At 44.8% G+C, this 17,510-nt stretch overlaps 1 protein-coding gene and 1 pseudogene across 1 annotated transcript in view; both read right to left on the reverse strand.

The window, feature by feature from the left end:
• Positions 1–1,335, reverse strand: part of LOC127411115 (uncharacterized) — a 45,188-nt pseudogene extending 43,853 nt beyond the window's left edge.
• Positions 1–17,510, reverse strand: part of LOC127410993 (uncharacterized) — a 117,861-nt gene that overhangs the window by 2,213 nt on the left and 98,138 nt on the right. The gene's annotated exons all lie outside the window — the stretch shown is intronic.

The raw sequence follows: 17,510 nt of genomic DNA on the forward strand, positions 1-17,510 counted from the left end.
CTATAGCACACACACACACCAACCTACGTATAAATGACGCTAGTTCAAGACATAAACAAACAGCAATTCTCTCGAAGGGAACCTCAATCAGCAGAAGGGGGCGCAATGGGGCTTTTGGGGTGGCCGGTGGGTTCACCAGCTTACATTCATGGCATGCTGCACACCAACTGCGAACAGCGCCACCAATGACCGGCCAATAAAAACGGGCCATTAGTCAGTTCAGTGTTTATCTCCCCTAGATGCCCTGCCATGGATTATAATGAGTCACCTGGAACACCATTTCCCGGCGGCTCCACTGTATTAAAAACTGGGTTGTATCATCCTTCGTTTGCGCGTCCTGCATCACTCTATACAACCGCTTGTTTATAACTGCGAAATAGGGATATGAAAGACATTTGGCTGGAGTTGTTGACCATTGATCACTCTCACTTGGTCGAAGGCATGCTTGAGGGTTTCGTCTCGCGACTGCTCCAAAGGGAAATCCCCTTCGGGAAATCCCCCGAGGATGGGAAGGGCTGCAGCCTCTCCCCCCCATATCATCCTGATGTGGAGCTGACGAAGACAGCCCCGGCTCCACCTCCCCTGCCAGAGCATCGCACATTTCACATCTCGTCGCTTTTGTGTAGGACCCATCCATGCATATTCCTTTTAATACAATTTCTAAATTCAGGCCAATTAGTCCCCAAAATCAACAAATGGGTGAGGTGGGAACTAACCACAGTCACAGGGTAGTTGTGAATATCCCCATGCACACGCTTCACCCTCACCCTTTTAGTTGTGCCCAAAGCCTCGTGTTGAAGCAAGCATTGGTGGATAGTGGTCTGGTTACAACCCGTGTCCACCAAGGCTTGGTGTGTACTCCCCTTGATTCTTACCGGTATCATGTACCCTCCAGCCTGATCGGGGGCAGCCTGTGGTGCGTCGGGGATCCGGACTATATTTCCCAGCCCCATCACAGGACACTGATCCCGGAAGAATTCCGTATCCCCGCAATGCCAGCAGGCCGGCCCAGGCGCTACACTCGCACTAGTGGGGGCGGGTACATCTGCCTGAGGGGGAGAGCGGGTAGACCCTGAAGTCGCCGGGAAAGGGATAAACCGGCGCAAGTGAGGAGCTGGCCTGGAGAGAGTGAGATGGGAGGGGGGAGTGGGAAGAGTTGGGAGAAAACACAGGGGGAGGAGAGAGAGTGGGCTCCTCCGCGCTTGGGCACACCGCCATATGGTCCTCCGCCAGCTGGACTGCTTCCTTGAGCGATGCCAGGCGATGGCACTGGACCCACTCCACCATCCCTTCTGGAAGCTGGATCAACTGTTCCAGCACCACTTGGTCGACCATTCCCTCAACGTCGCGGTCCCCCGCCCGCAGCCATATCCGGCAGGCATCACAGAGCCGCTGAGAAAAGGCAAACCGGCCCCTTCCAACTTCATCGAGCGGAACAGTTGATGGTATTGCTCTGGGCTTCGGCCGACCCGCTGCAGGATGGTCTTCAGATCGCTGTAGACCAGGAGATTAGCCGCCGGCAGTTGTTGTGCTGCAAGCTGGGCTTCCCTGGACAGCAGAGGAATGAGCCAGTCCATCTACTGAGCATGCGGCCAGCCCCAGATTTCAGCGGTACACTCAAATATGTTCAGGAAGGCTTCAGGGTCATCTTCCACCCCCATCTTCAACAGCGTGGGTGGGGGCAGGGGGCTGCTGTTGTCCGGGGTCACTGCCGGGGCTTTCTCCTGGGTGAGGAGGCTCCGAATGACCTGCCGGTCCTCTGCCTGAACTCTAAGGACCTCATAGAAGAGGCATTACTGATCTTGGTGGAGTTCAAGCAGAGCCTGTTGGTGGGTGTGGTGTAGATCGGCGAGGGACTTGATGATGTCGGTCAGTGGGAAGGACTCCATGGGGCGTGCAGTCTTCAAATCAGATCCCAGCTTTCGGCACCAGTGTAACAAGGAAGGACACCGGGAACTGGTTTCTTCGAACACAGGTAGAAAACTTTTAATTGACCACTTCTCTGGTTTACAGCTTCACAATAACTCATCAGCTTCACAGTAAAGTTCTCGACCCAGTCTCTCAATCTGGCGCTGGCATGGTCCTTTTATGCCGCACCTCCCAATCTCACAACAATTAGAGACAGGTTAGTCATAATTTGGCTAAGGTGTATGCACCCTTACCGCTCTCTCTCTCTCGACGGATGCTCCACCCCCGCTGCCACAGAAAGATATACAGTATGAGAGGACAAGCTGTTTTCAAAGGTAAGAATGCAGATGCTGAAGTTGCAATAAAGATCACAATACTCAATGTCAGAGATCACCAGTTAGCAGTCTGGGTCCGGACTGGTTTCATCTGGACCGCAAGACATCATGACAACGGTTGCCCCCTCTCACTGTTTCTATACTTTAGATTAGCAGCGTGACAAAACAAAGGAGCTGTGTACACTGCAAGTGCTCCAGGGCATAGATTGCACTGATCTTTCAGTGCTATATCCTTGAATATTTTTCTCTAGCACCAAATACGCTTCATTAATGCCCTTTCATGCTCCATACCCATTGCCTCTCTCCCCAGGCCTGCGACATGAGGCGCCACACAGTAGAGCTGCAGATGCAGTTATTTTACCGACAGTAGACTGTAACGGAGAAACACAGTGAGCAGCAATATAGATGGATACCAGTATCTTTAGCTAAAATACACTGCAGAAAATGAGAATGAAGCAAAGTGAAACAATCTTCATGTGTCTGATATGACTCTGATGGTTCAGCTAAGCAAGATGTGTAACAGGACAATTTATCATGGTTCTAGACCGCCTTTAGTAGGTTTTGGTAGATTTGTATTTTAAGAAAAATATAAAAATGTTAATAAATAACATTCATAGAATTGAAACATTCATAATATTCATATATTTAAAGTTTCAGTTCAAAAGAAATGCTGATAGGAGCTCCCTCCACTTTATTTTTGAAAAATAATGTTGAAATGTCATTTTCCAGTATTTTTCAAAAGATAATATTGAAATGTTCTGTTATGTAGTATTTAATTAAACACATGTTCAAATATTAATCATAATTTAAAACAAAAATTGCTTGCTTATTTGTTTATAATTATAATTATTTGAGCTCAACTTGTATTGAACCCGGAATATTCCTATATGGAAAATCTGTCTTTGTCGTTCACAGAAGAGGAGGATACACCTCCCGACAGCCGTTTTGTGACCCTGACTGGCACCATCACACGAGGAAAACGGAAAGGCCAAATGGTAGACATCTATATGACCCTCACTGATAAAGAGTTGAGAGATATGGCCTGCAACACAAGCATCCTGCAAGGAACATTAGTGCGTGACTTTGTGAAATGAGATACATACCTCACTTAAAAGTAAATGAGGTTTGTAACAATGCAGATCCTTGTCAGCACTTTCTTGCATCAAATATGATTCCTTTGAGGGGCACTTTGGATGCATTCTGAACAAGAAATTTGTAGGGATAAGCACTTTTATAAGCAAAACACACAAAAAAGACAGAAGGCTTTGCAAATTACATATCTACTGTTGGGGTCTTTTATGCATTTCACTATTAAGTGAATGTGTTGCAAATATGGGCATCATAAATACAGACAAAATTGATACAGAATATTGTACATTTTAGTGAGACAAGAAATCAAGGAACTTGTTGACCATTACTAAACTATGCTGAATCAAAGACCCAATGATTTCTCAGATATGTCAACTCAAATCAAATCACTTTTATTGTCACACAGCCATATACACAAGTGCAATGGTGTGTGAAATTCTAGGATGCAGTTCCGCTCAACATAGCAGTCGTGACAGTGATGAGACATATACCAATTTACAATAACATCAAATTAACACAACACAAGTCTAATATACACATAATTACACACAACACAATATACAAATAATAACATACACTGTACAGTATACAATAAACACAATATAGATACACATTATTTAATTAAAAAAGTATATATAGTATATATAGAATACAGTACAATACAACCTACTGTACATTGACATTCAGGCTGTCGGTTGATAGTAAGTTGTTAAGAGAGAATATAATATAATAATAATATAATTTATGACAATCCGGTGTGAGATATAAGAGTAAGAGTATAAAATGCAGTGCTGATGTATTTTGATCGTGGGAGATCAAGAGTTCAAAAGTCTGATTGCTTGGGGGAAGAAGCTATCATGGAGTCGGCTGGTGCGGGTCCTGATGCTGCGATACCGCCTGCCTGATGGTAGCAGTGAGAACAGCCCATGGCTCGGGTGGCTGGAGTCTCTAATGATCCTCCGAGCTTTTTTCACACACCGCCTGGTATATATGTCCTGGAGGGAGGGAAGCTCACCTCCGATGATGTGTCTGGCAGTTCGCACCACCCTTTGCAGTGCTTTGCGGTTGTGGGCTGTGCTATTGCCGTACCAGGCGGAGATGCAGCCAGTCAGGATGCTCTCTACAGTGCAGGTGTAGAACCGTGTGAGGATGTCGCGGTTCATTCTAAACTTCCTCAGCCGTATCAGGAAGAAGAGGCGCTGATGAGCCTTCTTTACAATGACTTCAGTGTGGATGGACCATGTGAGTTCCTCAGTGATGTGGACACCCAGGAACTTGAAGCTGCTGACTCTCTCCACTGGTGCTCCATTGATGGTGATGGGACTGTGTTCTCTGTCTTTTCCTCTGAAGTCCACCACAAGCTCCTTTGTCTTACTGACATTGAGGGAGAGGTTGTGCTATTTACACAAGCGTGTCAGAGTGTGCACCTCCTCTCTGTAGGCTGTTTCATCATTGTCAGTGATCAGACCTACCACCGTCGTGTCATCAGCAAACTTAATGATGGCATTGGAGCTATGTGTTGCCACACAGACATGTGTGTACAAGGAATACAAGAGTGGGCTGAGAACACAGCCCTGTGGGGCTCCAGTGTTGAGGGTCAGTGATGAGGAGATGTTGCTGCCTATTCTAACCACCTGGCGTCTGCTTGACAGGAAGTCCAGGATCCAGCTGCACAGCAAGCAATTTAAAGACCAGAGCCCGGAGTTTCTCATCAAGCTTGGAGGACACTATGGTGTTGAATGCTGAGCTGTAGTCTACAAACAACATTCTCACATAAGTGTTCTTTTTTTCCAGGTGGGAGAGAGCAGTGTGTATTGTAGATGCAATGGCATCATCAGTGGAGCGATTGTTGTGGTAAGTAAACTGCAATGGGTCTAGAGAGAGAGGCAGCACAGAGCAGATGTAATCTCTGATTAGTCTCTCAAAGCATTTGCTGATGATGGGGGTCAGAGCAACAGGATGCCAGTCATTTAATGAAGTGATTTTTGATTGCTTTGGTACAGGCACAATGGTGGACATTTTAAAGCATGTGGGGACTACAGACAAAGAGAAGGAAAGGTTGAAAATGTCCGTAAAAACACCAGCCAGCTGGTTCACGCACGCTCTGATGACGCAGCCTGGAATGCAGTCTGGACCTGTGGCTTTGCGGATATTCATCCGTCGGAAGGATCGGGTTACATCCGCTACAGAGATGGAGAGTTAACTAACCTCTGTAGCTTCGGCCGCGTGAGCTCTCTCCGCGAGGGTGGTGTTATTTCCCTCATAACGAGCATAAAAAGTATTTAGCTCATCCGGGAGAGAGGCAGCGGTGTTCATAGCAGAGTTTTTATTCCCTTTAAAATCCGTGATGTTAATTCCCTGCCACATGCTTCTAGAGATGGTGGTGTTAAACTGTCCTTCAGTCTTGTTCCTGTACTGGCATTTTGCTGTTCTGATAGTTTTTCGGAGGACATAACTGGCTTGTTTTTGCTCCTCCGCATTCCTGGAATTAAAAGCGGAGGTCCGCACATTAAGTGCTGCGCAAACATCGCTATTAATCCATGGCTTCTGGTTCGGATAGATCCGTGTTTTTCTGGTCGGAACGACGTCCTCTACGCACTTTCTGATGAAACACATTAAGCTATCAGCGTAAAGCTCGATGTCATCATCAGAGGCGGACCGGAACATCTCCCAGTCCGTGTGATCAAAACAGTCCTGTAGCGTAGAGTCTGATTGGTCCGACCAGCACTGGATCGTTCTGAGAGTGGGTGCTTCCTGTTTCAGTTTCTGCCTGTAAGCGGGCAGAAGCAGAATGGAAGAGTGGTCCGATTTGCCAAATGGTGGGCGGGGGAGGGATTTGTAGCCATCCCAGAAGGGAGAGTAGCAATGGTCCAAAACCCAGTCCCCTCGTGTGTTGAAACTAATGTGCTGGTGGTATTTTGGTGCGACTGATTTGAAACTGGCTTTATTAAAGTCCCCGGTCACAATGAACATGGCCTCAGGGTGCGCGGTTTCCTGTTTGCTTATAATCCTATACAGTTCCTTGAGTGCCCGGTCTGTGTTGGCTTGTGGGGGGATGTACACAGCAGTGATAATGACCACTGTGAATTCCCTCAGTAGCCAGAATGGTCGACACAGAAGCATTAGAAATTCCAGATCAGGAGAGCAGAAAGACTTGATAGAATGTACGTTCCTCTGATCACACCAGGATTTGTTGATCATAAAACATACACCACCTCCTCTGCTTTTACCTGATAGGTCTTTCGCTCTGTCCGCTCGGTGCACGGAGAACCCCGCGGGTTCAATGGCTGAGTCTGGAATCTCCGCAGACATCCAAGTTTCCGTAAGGCAGATAATGCTGCAGTCCCTCGTTTCTCGTTGGAAAGAGATCCACGCTCTCAGCTCTCAGAGCTTGTTATCCAGAGACTGAACATTTGCCAGTAGAATACTGGGTAGCGGGGGTCGATTTGCACAGTGTCTTACTCTGATGAGAACGCCGGCTCTGTTTCCCCTTTTCCTCCTGCGTTTCTGCGGCCGTGCAGCCCAGACAAAGGGCTCCACTTCCGTGTTTGTAAACAGCGGGTCGGCATTAAGGAATTTGAAGTCCGGTTTACGGTGTGTAATTGCTGAACCAATGTCCAAAAGTGTTTGTCTGTTGTAGACAATAAGGCAGACAACATCCAAGACAAAAAACATAAGAATTGAGCCTTTTACTATGATATACTTTAAATATGTGTAATTATGAATTGTAATGCCACCAAAAATATCAAAGTCACTGGCAGTCAAGACTCTATTTCTCATTCTAAATATATATTGTATGTGTGACTTTTCCTGTCTGATTTCTTTCACCTCAAAGCTCTGGGCAGTCACTGAAGGACAGGGAGAAATATCAGATAGCTTAGGCTATTTTAAAAATGTGTTGTGTAGTTCCCTTTCGTAGGAACTTGAGCTGCGTAATCACACTGAGATAAACCCTGAGTGTTAAGTGGTCTAAAGCATTTATACAATCAAGCCAATTTATTGGCTGATGGCGCTTAAGCGGCACCCCTAGGGAGCTATGGCATGGGCTCCATAAACGCGCTCATTTCGCGCCATCAAGTCAGATTTTATGTTCTTCAGTGCACAGTCTTGTCTGGCCCGTGTTGTACCAACGACTCACTTCGAAGCGAGGATCATTATTATTCTCCTTTTTGAGTGGCAACACAGGATGGAATTTAAGAAGCGACTCACATAGTTATATACAGCATAATTTCAGAGCAATTTTAATGTGTTTTTTTTCCAAACATAACAAGGGTCCGATGGGGACAGCGGCACTGTTCGAGGCGTTATCTCTACTTGTTGCAGTTCCACGGCCTGCAGATTGGAGCTCCGTGTGCGGGGGCAGTTTGGGATTTCAGCTTTGTGTCTGAGAAGATTGGAGTGCAAATGGATTCTTCCTAGTGTATGTCGCCCTCCTCTTGAGCGAAAGCACAAGTCTCGTCAGACATGCTTTGAGGTCTAGCTCAGTGGCCACTTTCTGATGAACAAGCATGCAAAAGAGTTATCATACACATCTTGAGCCATCGCTATTCAAAATGCTGTATGACAGAATTTGTCGTTTGAAGGTAAGGAAACAAATTGGCCCCTTTGTCCCTATTGTCTTTTTCTGTGTCATTCTGGGAGAATGCACATGAATAAGGCAATGGAGGAGCGGCCTTGGCCTTTCTCTCTCTCCCCGTTCGAAGCGAACTGCTTGCGGCGGAGGGGATCATGCATGGACCGCTTAGCCCGGCCGCAGAATGAGGGGGCTGGAATAAGAGAATATTCCCCAAAGGAGTGATGGCGAACGAACGCGTGAGTGCTTCATCAGTGCCATTATTCTTTCGAGATGCTATCAAGAGATGTGAGGTATTTTAACTCTTTTCTTTTTTTTTTGTTCTTCGCCCATTCATAGACCACAAAAGCATTCTGACGAGACAAGAGACGCACACTGCTATCTCTGCTCGATTTTTCAGTGGCAGCATGGATGTCGCTCTTTTCAGTCAGCAACTGGATCTACACACAATGTTTTGCTGTCCAACCAAGCGCATCGCGCTAAGGAATGACTTTGAGCTAATATCAACTCCATTTGGAATTTCCCTTGTTTTCCCCCAATGGCTCGTGCCAGGGAATGAGTTGGTCAAGGTGATGCTTTTGTTCACGAGGGTGTGTCGCGCTATCTGGGTACTATGGGTTGTTCCCCCATTTAGTTCTAACCTGTTTTTTCTGTACACCAATTTAGCTCAGTCTCCCCCGTAATTTATGCCGGTGAACGAGTATTGAATATTTTCAGCTTGAGTTTTGACTCTGCCTCCATGACCAATGGTCTCGGGGCAAATGTAATATAACTCAATGTACGATAAAAATAGGTCTACACACAAGCCTGACAGGCTTGCTGTGTAACGAAGGATGAGCCCCTATTCAGTGAACAAAACTGGACCATATAAACATATCAGTTTCTCTCCTGTTTGCCCTTCAGTCAGTATCGGGATGAGTTTGCCGTTGTACGCGCCTTGAATGTCCGACGACCAGAATATGGTTAAGTTTTCCCCTGCAGTTCGCTGGGGAGCGAACATAATATATAAAAAAAAAAGCTTCCCAAATTCAGCCTCTGTCTCCATGACCAAGGGTGTCGAGACATGCATAACAGAATTCAATGTTCATCAAGTATAAGTGTACACAAAACACAAGCACCACATGTTGTCTCCCCATAAGAATGCTGGGACCATTGTGGCGAGCCTGCTTTCTCTCAATTCCCCTCCATGTTCACACATTCTTCCCCATTCTGTGCTAGGGAAGATGGTTTATCTGCCGTCCTCTGCTGTAAATACACTGCTTTTTATAACTGCCTGATCGAATTCAGCCTCTGTCTCCACGGCCAAGGGTTTTGGGACATGCATGACAGAATTTGATGTTCATTGTTGGGCCTCATGTATTCAGATAGAAGACAAAGGCAGGCATAACACAGTCATAAAAACCTAACTCAAGCCCCCACATACCAAGTCGTAAATCTTACTGATAAAAATCACGCCAAAATCAAACAAAGGGAGTCCAAAACAGACTACAAATCCCATGAAGCCTTGCTCACTAAAGGATCGAACTCTCAACTCCTATTGGATGAGGCACACAACAGAACGTCCCTCAAACCATGACATCATCAGGAGTAGAAATACCTCTGAAATGCTTCCGGGATTTGCTTCCAGCAACTTTGTTCACCGAGTATAGACATAGCTCATCGCTGCTCTCAGGTGCAACCTCGTGGCACAAGGAAGTAACATTCGACTTGAAATTGTGGCCATACAATCTCCATCTCACTGGACGAGTTGAGATTACTCTGTGTTCAACCAAACATTCTAACGGATCCGAAGGAGACCGCTGAGCAATCCGCATCTTTATCCGTTTGCCTGCAGAAGAGATTAAAGATTTCTCTTCCATCTTCAATCAAGTCGACATTTCTGATTTCTCCGCCAGCCCGCTGAGAAAGGAAATGGCCTCCCGTCATCACCCGAGCCTCAAGGAACCGGGTCGGAATTAAAGGACGGATGAACACCCATTCTGCATCCTCATGCGATTCAAGTAAGAGGTTTATGTCTGGGCAGAGATAGAATATTATAGTGTGTTATTATTGTGTTTCAAGGTTTTTAGCTTGTAAAGTTTACGGACCTCAGGGTATTAATTATCACAAATTTATTTTGCTGTATTGTGGTCCAACCAAATTGGACTGTTGTGCATTTTCACCATCACGGGTGAGACTGGCAAACTGAGTTTATCCACTAAAGAGTCAAAGAACACGGGACTTTTACGAGCCGTCCACCACGTCTCTGAGCGATAAACTAACAGCTGCTTTCTCTCCCACGATCGCGAAATCGGCTTTAGGGCCGTCACTTAATTCTCTCTCTCTTGTACTAACCACACACACACACACACACACACACACACACACACACACACACACACACACAGACACAGACACACACATTCGCTCTCACACACACATACACACCCTCATGTGTTATAGGATTATTTTGATTTCCATATCTAATCATATCACTGTTTAGTTTGTAGTTGTAAGTCGGAAGTTTATTGACTGCATTGTATTAATTATTAATTGATATTACTGCATAAATAAACTTTGTTTATATTACAAAGAGAAGTGTTTTGGTTTGTTTTGCATACACCTGTGTCATGCTGACGGAATGTCAGTGCTCGGATTCAAGCCTTCATTCATTGTTTTTTTTCCGAAAATCAATATTCTTCGGATGTCGATTTTCCTAAGAAAACAATCTAATATTGAGACTGTTTTACTATCTGGTTATTAGTCCCTGATTCCAGGGTGGTGCCCCATCAATGTTAATCCTTATTAATATTCTGTTGATTTTTGATAATTGATAATTATCTTTGATGATTGTTGAATTTGAATGATCAATGTAGGGCCTTGGCCCACTTAAAATGGCAGCAGAGACCGCATGGCCCTTTGTTCTATAATCAAAGGAGAGACATTGAACTCAGTTTCCCAGGATCCTTCACAAATTCACAACTGGATGTGAAGTCCCGCCCATGGACCCAGTCTCAAATGCCATTGGTCGAGCGGCCTATGACCGATGATGTCATCTTGTCAATAAAACCAGCGGACAGATGAAGTTCGGCCTCTCTGTGCTAAGCTCTGCCTGGCTGTTAAGGGACATCTGTACTGTGCACCTACTGAAGGAGTTTTCCCTCCGTTTGGACTGAGAACACGTTTTTCTAACCTCACCATTTGGGCACAGTAGAGTAAGATTAACTTAGCTTTGTTCGAGTCTTGTAGTATACTTATATCAACCGGTTCAGTTTCACTGTAAAGCAGCAGTGAATTTATTTTGAAAAACGGAAAGGCGACCAGTTTCCCTTCTCCCTCTTTTTCATTCAACGTTGACTACTTTCTGCATTCTTCTCCATTGCTGGATCCTAAGAATAAAGCAGAGACGCGTCTTTTCGCTACCATCCAGACCGTTTCTCCTGACCGCTCAACGCAACAGGAATTCCAACAGACAACCCTACTGAAATCACACAGGATTTCCCAAGTAAGGCTTGATATCTGGGCAGATTTAGTTTAGAAACTGTGATTTTTTTTCTTGTGAAACTAAATTGTATTTTTGATTCTAAATGCTGATGTTTTGAGTATATTTGTATGTTAAACTCTGCTCGCTGCTTCGAGTTGGGAGATTTGTTTTAGTTTCTTTTGGGGTTACATTTGTTTTGTTGAGTGATTTGAACTAGTAATTCAGTCCCGCTGTTACGAGCGGTTACCCTTAACTAAACTGCATGCATTTTTCCTCTCTCTCGCTCTCATTCTCTCTCTCTCACTGATATTCATTGAGTGAGCGGTGCCGTGGTTTGTGTTCAACTCAGGCTGGTGAACCAAATTCTCCTGTCTGTTTCGTCAGTTCCTTTGTGTGTCCGCTCATTTCCACCCGCATGTGGTATCAGCTCCATTTTGGATTTAATCCTCCATTTTGAACCTGATCCTCCATTTTGATTCCTTTGTTACCACACCTGGACACACACACACACACACACACACACACACACACACACACACACACACTAGCATATAGCTCCACTGTTAGTTTAGGATTTCCTTGATTTTATTTTTGGATTATATTCGGATAGTATTGGCTGTGTTCACTACTGCTTGATTATAATAAATCTTGTTATATTATAACAAGTACTCCTGTTTGTTTTTGTTTGAATATTGTGTTGAAGCCAACCTCTGCCACATGAAGAACTCCCAAGTTACCTCAGAGTACTATTATTTTATTGGTGTTAGAAACTAACTGCAACTAGATTACTATTAGATTTGTATACCAATAATTTAACTAGTTTTTCCCCTTTTTGATTATTTTGATTAACAATTAAGATACTCAACATACAGGGTAGATTTTGTTTTATGAGACTCAATCAGTAAGAGTGGTGCCCCAAGAATAGATTTTAATGAGTTAAATTCTATTTAATTACTTAATTGTTATTTGATTATTCCATAATTAATAACAATTAATTATTGATTATTTCTGATAGTAAAACTGATTTAAACAACCAGTAGCACCTACATCAATAAGCTAGTGTTAATTTTAATTAACGTTTCATTGATGTTAACCATGAACGATTATCTTTGATAATTGTTGATTTAAAGGATTAAAAAAAGCTAACATTGATTTTCATCAATGTTCTATTGATTTTAATAATTAATAATTATCTTTGATAATTATTAATTATTGCTAATAACCAAACCCGCTCCTAAACATAGCGCACTACATTTACTGGAGCCCCATATGAGGTTTTAATGAGTTAGATTCAATTAATTAATTTAAATATTAATTAATAACTAAAGAAATAATTATTAATTATTTCTGATAGTAACACTGATCTAAACAACCAGTAAAGCCCTACATCATCGAGCACAAGTGTACACAAAACATACACTGAACATAAACATCACACATTGTCCCCCATAAAGAATGCCGGGCCGTTGTGGCGAACTAGTTTTTGGAAATAAATTTAAAGTTCATACACTTTTCCCCATTCAAATACCAGGGAAAATGTTTATTCTGTCAGCATCCCTGCTGTAAATACATTCAGGGTACTCATCATTTATGCCTAAATACAACAGAGGCAAAAACATTATCAAATTCTCTTCAACCATCCACTGTATTAGAGGAGCAAAGGCTTCTCTCCTCTGTGCCGCTGGTTTGTTGGGCAGTCACCAAAAGTAAGCCAAGTGCTATCTAGTGGTTACAGGTCACGCTGCAGGCAAGAGCCATGCATTAATCCCTCTGTCTGCCCGTCTGTCAGCTTGGCAGCAGCTGAAGGGCATTTCGAGCTGGGTTCTTCAAACGATAAAGCATGGTTATTTAATTTAAATTCAGTTGAACTCCGCCGGTGTTCAGTGGGGTTGTTCTGACAGATGTTTCTGTTTGGGAAGCCCCGTTTTTGATTCGGGAAATTAATTATCTCTTAGAAAAAGAAGCAATAGAGGAGATTCCCCCTTCTCAGAGAGAGTGTGGCTTTTACAGCCATTATTTTCTGGTCCCGAAAAAAGATGGCAGCTTCTGTCCCATTCTGGATTTGAGACATTTGAATTCCAGCCTAATGAAATGTCAATTTGGAATGCTGACAGAAGCAAATAATGTCACAAGTGCAGCCAGGGGACTGTTTTGTAACAATAGATTTGAAGGACGCTTATTTACATATTCAGATTGTGCCAAAGCACAGGTGCTTTCTCAGATTTGCTTTCGGGGGCAAAGCGTATAAATTTTGCGTCCTTCCTTTCGGACATGTGCTGGCACCACACACTTATACAGAATGCAAGGATGCGGCTTTGATGCCCTTGTGGCTTCAGGATGTCCGTGTTTTGAATTATCTCGACGATTGGTTGGTGCTAGCACACTCGGAAACTTTGGCTTCCCAACATCGAGATGTCATTCTCAGCCATTTTAGCAATCTAGGGCTGTGTGTAAACCTAGACAAGAGTGTCCTGTTGCCAAGGCAACAGACTCTGTTTCTAGGGGTGGAGCTAGATTCGCAGGTGATGCATGCGCGTCTGTCTCCAATTCGCGTTCTGTCATTCCGCTGGTGTCTAGCAATGTTCAGAGTGGGATATGTTCTGGGCACCGATGCGTTGGTGCATCAGTGGCCGACAATTCATCTTTACGTGTTTCCATCGATCAGTCTGCCGCACGCAGTTCTACAGAGAGTTCAGAAGGATCGGGTTCGGCTTCTGTTAGTGACCGTTTTGGCCATCTCAAGTATGGTTTTTGACTCTGATCTCTCTCCTGGAAAAAGTGCATTTGGAGATTCCAGTCAGAACAGATATGTTGTCTCAGGCTTGGGGCAGCATTTGGCACCCCCGGTCAGACTTGTGGAATTTATGGGAATGGTCCCTCAATGGGGCGCACTTTTGAATGATGGGTTATCCCCCACTGTGGTTGATACCATTCTGAGTGCTAGAGCTCCATCAACTTGGAAGCTATATTCGTTCAAGTGGCGTATTTTTGCTTCTTGGTGTACAGCGCGAGGTGAAGATCCAGTTCACTGCCCCGTCGGTACAGTGCTGGATTTTTTGCAAGAGCATTTTGGAGCTGGGGTTGCTTCTTGCTTAAAGTCTATGTTGCCTCTATAATGGCTGAGCATGCACTTTTCAATGGAGTCTCTGTCGGTAGACATTCTCTTATCTCTCGTTTTATGTGCCGGGTATGCAGGCTTAGACCTTTTCGTCCCATCTGCATTCCTTTATGCAATTTATCTGTTGTTTTAGAGGCACTCTCGGTTGCTCCGTTTGAGCCCTTGGCAACAGTTGCTGATAAGTTTCAGACTCTTAAAATGGTCCTGCTGGTGGCATTGGCGTCATTTAAAAGGGATGGTGATTTGCATGCCCTGTCGATTAATCCCTTATGTATGGATTTTGTGCCAGGGTGTTCAAGGGTGGTGTTAATACCTCGCATGGGCTATTTTCCCAAGGTCATTTCTTCGCAATTTCGCTCATAGACTATTCATTTTCAGGCTTTCTATCCTCTCCCATTTGTGTTGGAGGAGCATTAAAAATTGGATATGCTTTGCCCAGTTCGGGTGTCGCAAGTTTATGTTGACCATACTAGCCAGTGGTGTAAGTCAGAACAGTTGTTTGTGTGCTTTGATGGCCGCAAAAGGGGCGTTTTGATGTCCAAGCAAAGACTGTTTCATTGGCTAGTTGATGCAATTCCAAGTGCTTACGAAGCCCGTGGTTTACCTTCGCCGTCGGGTGTTCGAGCTCATTCTACGAGGAGCATAGCGTCCTCATGGTCTTTGGCTAGAGGTGCATCCTTGTAGGACATTTGTATGGCAGCAGGATGGTCCTCTTCGCATACATTTGTTAGATTTTATAATCTGGACGAGGGTTTGACTGCTGCTTCCCAGGTTCTCTCTGTTGTTAGAGGAATAAACTCATAATTCCCTCTTTATTATTCAGATGCTTTAGCTCGCTTATGCACTGCTATATGGTTGCCACATGGGCGTAGACAGTTGGCAGCTATTGTTCCCAAGTTCCTACGAAACTTGAAGCGTAACTCTGGTTCCCTGAGTGGGAACGAGACGCATAGGCTTGTGCCCTCATGCAGAAAATGACTCGATGGTGCATAGCGAGCGCCTTTATGGAGCCCATGACATAGTTCCCTAGGGGCGTCGCTTAAGTGCCATCAGCCAATAAACTGGCATGATTGTATAAGGTCTTCAGATGCACGTGACACTCAGGGCATGTCCCAGTGCGATTAAACAGCATCTCGTTCCCACTCAGGGAACCAGGGTTACGCTTCACGTAACTGAGACGCTTTTAGCACTTTAGACAAAGCCAAAAAACATTGAAATTAGTTTTATCTTATTTAGCCTTTCAACCAACACATATAGAAGCCTAAAGAAGAGTGCTGCTGCTTAGAGGTCTGCACAGACTTAAAATGAAACCCAAACCTGACCTGTACTTGAGACCGTGTGGCCAGAACTTACCCGGCCCGAACGATGCCGTCAAATTATAAACCCAAACCCGACACAAACCTGAAATCGCTCACTATCTTTATAATTTCTTCTCCTAGCAAGTACTGTTGCAATAGCCTATATTTCATGTAAGCATTTAGGCAACATTAGTAACAGTATTGAAACAGTAAATATACAGTTTTATCAAGGCACGGCAGTCCCTCAGTACACTAGAGCAGAACGGGAAAAAATCACTGACTTACCATTTATGTGCTGAAACTTTGCTTGGTGCAGAACAATCTGGAATAATATGAAACAATGCAACAGTCCCCTCTTTACAGCCTGAACTTGTTCAGAATGTTGAATCTTTGTGACACCTACGCTAAAAACAATCTAGACGCAGTGCAAAGAATGAGAGAAAGAAAGAGCGCAAAGTGTCTCGACATGCGTTTTTGAAAATTTGAAGTTCTTTTTAACTTGACACAGCGAGACACGGTGCAACAGTCAAAGACATTCATCCAGCATGTGTTTACAAATAGATGCGTGCAAAAACACGTTTGGTGTGAACAGCCCCTAACTCGTATGTTCGCGCGTCTGTGAGTGAGAGTGCATCCGCGAAACAAGTTCGGTAGGCCTGTTTATTTTTTCATTCATTACAAACCCAACCCTAACCCAAAATCTTACTTGAAAAACTGATCCGAACCCGGCCCGAAACCCGTCGGGTTCTCGGGTCCCATCAGGCCTGGGTCGGGTTGCAGACCTCTACTGCTGCTGCAGTCGATCGTATACTGGATATGTGCTTTAGTTTGTTTGAGACACATCCGAGCGGATTCAAGACTAAATCCGCTCGGAACAGAGATTCCAGCAGAAACATAATTATAAGAAAATATCTCATAACAAGACAAGATACCTGAAAAAACTTGACATGATCGGAGAGTGCTGCTTATATTGATTTTCATGCTTTAATGAATCAGATTTCATGGGGGATATTGTGCTTACCGTTTAGGGAAGTGTTGTTACGCTAAACAGAGATGAGACTATGGATCTAAACGCAGGCTTAGTCCAGGGCGGAGTCCAGGGCTCGGAGGGCCTAGGCCGAGTCGGAGGGTCGAAATTTCCCTTCATCTGTGATGTCACAGGGGTGATGGTCGAGCCAGTGACTTGGGGAGAACCGGCTGATCAGGAGGAGGAGCAGCTAATGTCCTAGGTGGAACCAGCGGAGGAGGAAGGGCCATCAGGCTGGATGGATCCAGCGGAGGAGGAAGGGCCATCGTGCTGGACAGAACCAGCGGAGGAAGGGCTAGGGTGCTGGACAGAACCAGGGAGTCCATGAGGCTGGACAGAACCAGCCGAGGAGGAAGGGTACTTGGGGTGGGCACAAGGGCGGGAACCAACTCCAGGTCTAATAGGTTAGCAAGAGCTGGCTCTGGGACGGACGAGGCTTGCAAGGCTGGCTCTGGGACTGATGAGGCTTGCAACGCTGGCTCATTGGCCGTGACAGGCGTGGTCATTGGCTCGTTGGCCATGGCAGGCGTGGGCATTGGCATGCATATCAGAGTGCGGTCATCATAATGTATAACATTTGCCAGCTCCAGAAACTCACGGACATGATCTTCCAATGGCCGGTACCCTTGTGTGAGGAGAATTTGAACAGCCACTAGATCCATTTGTGAGGTCAGTTCTTCTGTTACGCTAGGTGATACA

This window comes from Myxocyprinus asiaticus, chromosome 20 (assembly GCF_019703515.2).
Source record: "Myxocyprinus asiaticus isolate MX2 ecotype Aquarium Trade chromosome 20, UBuf_Myxa_2, whole genome shotgun sequence".
Taxonomy (NCBI): Eukaryota; Metazoa; Chordata; class Actinopteri; order Cypriniformes; family Catostomidae; genus Myxocyprinus; species Myxocyprinus asiaticus.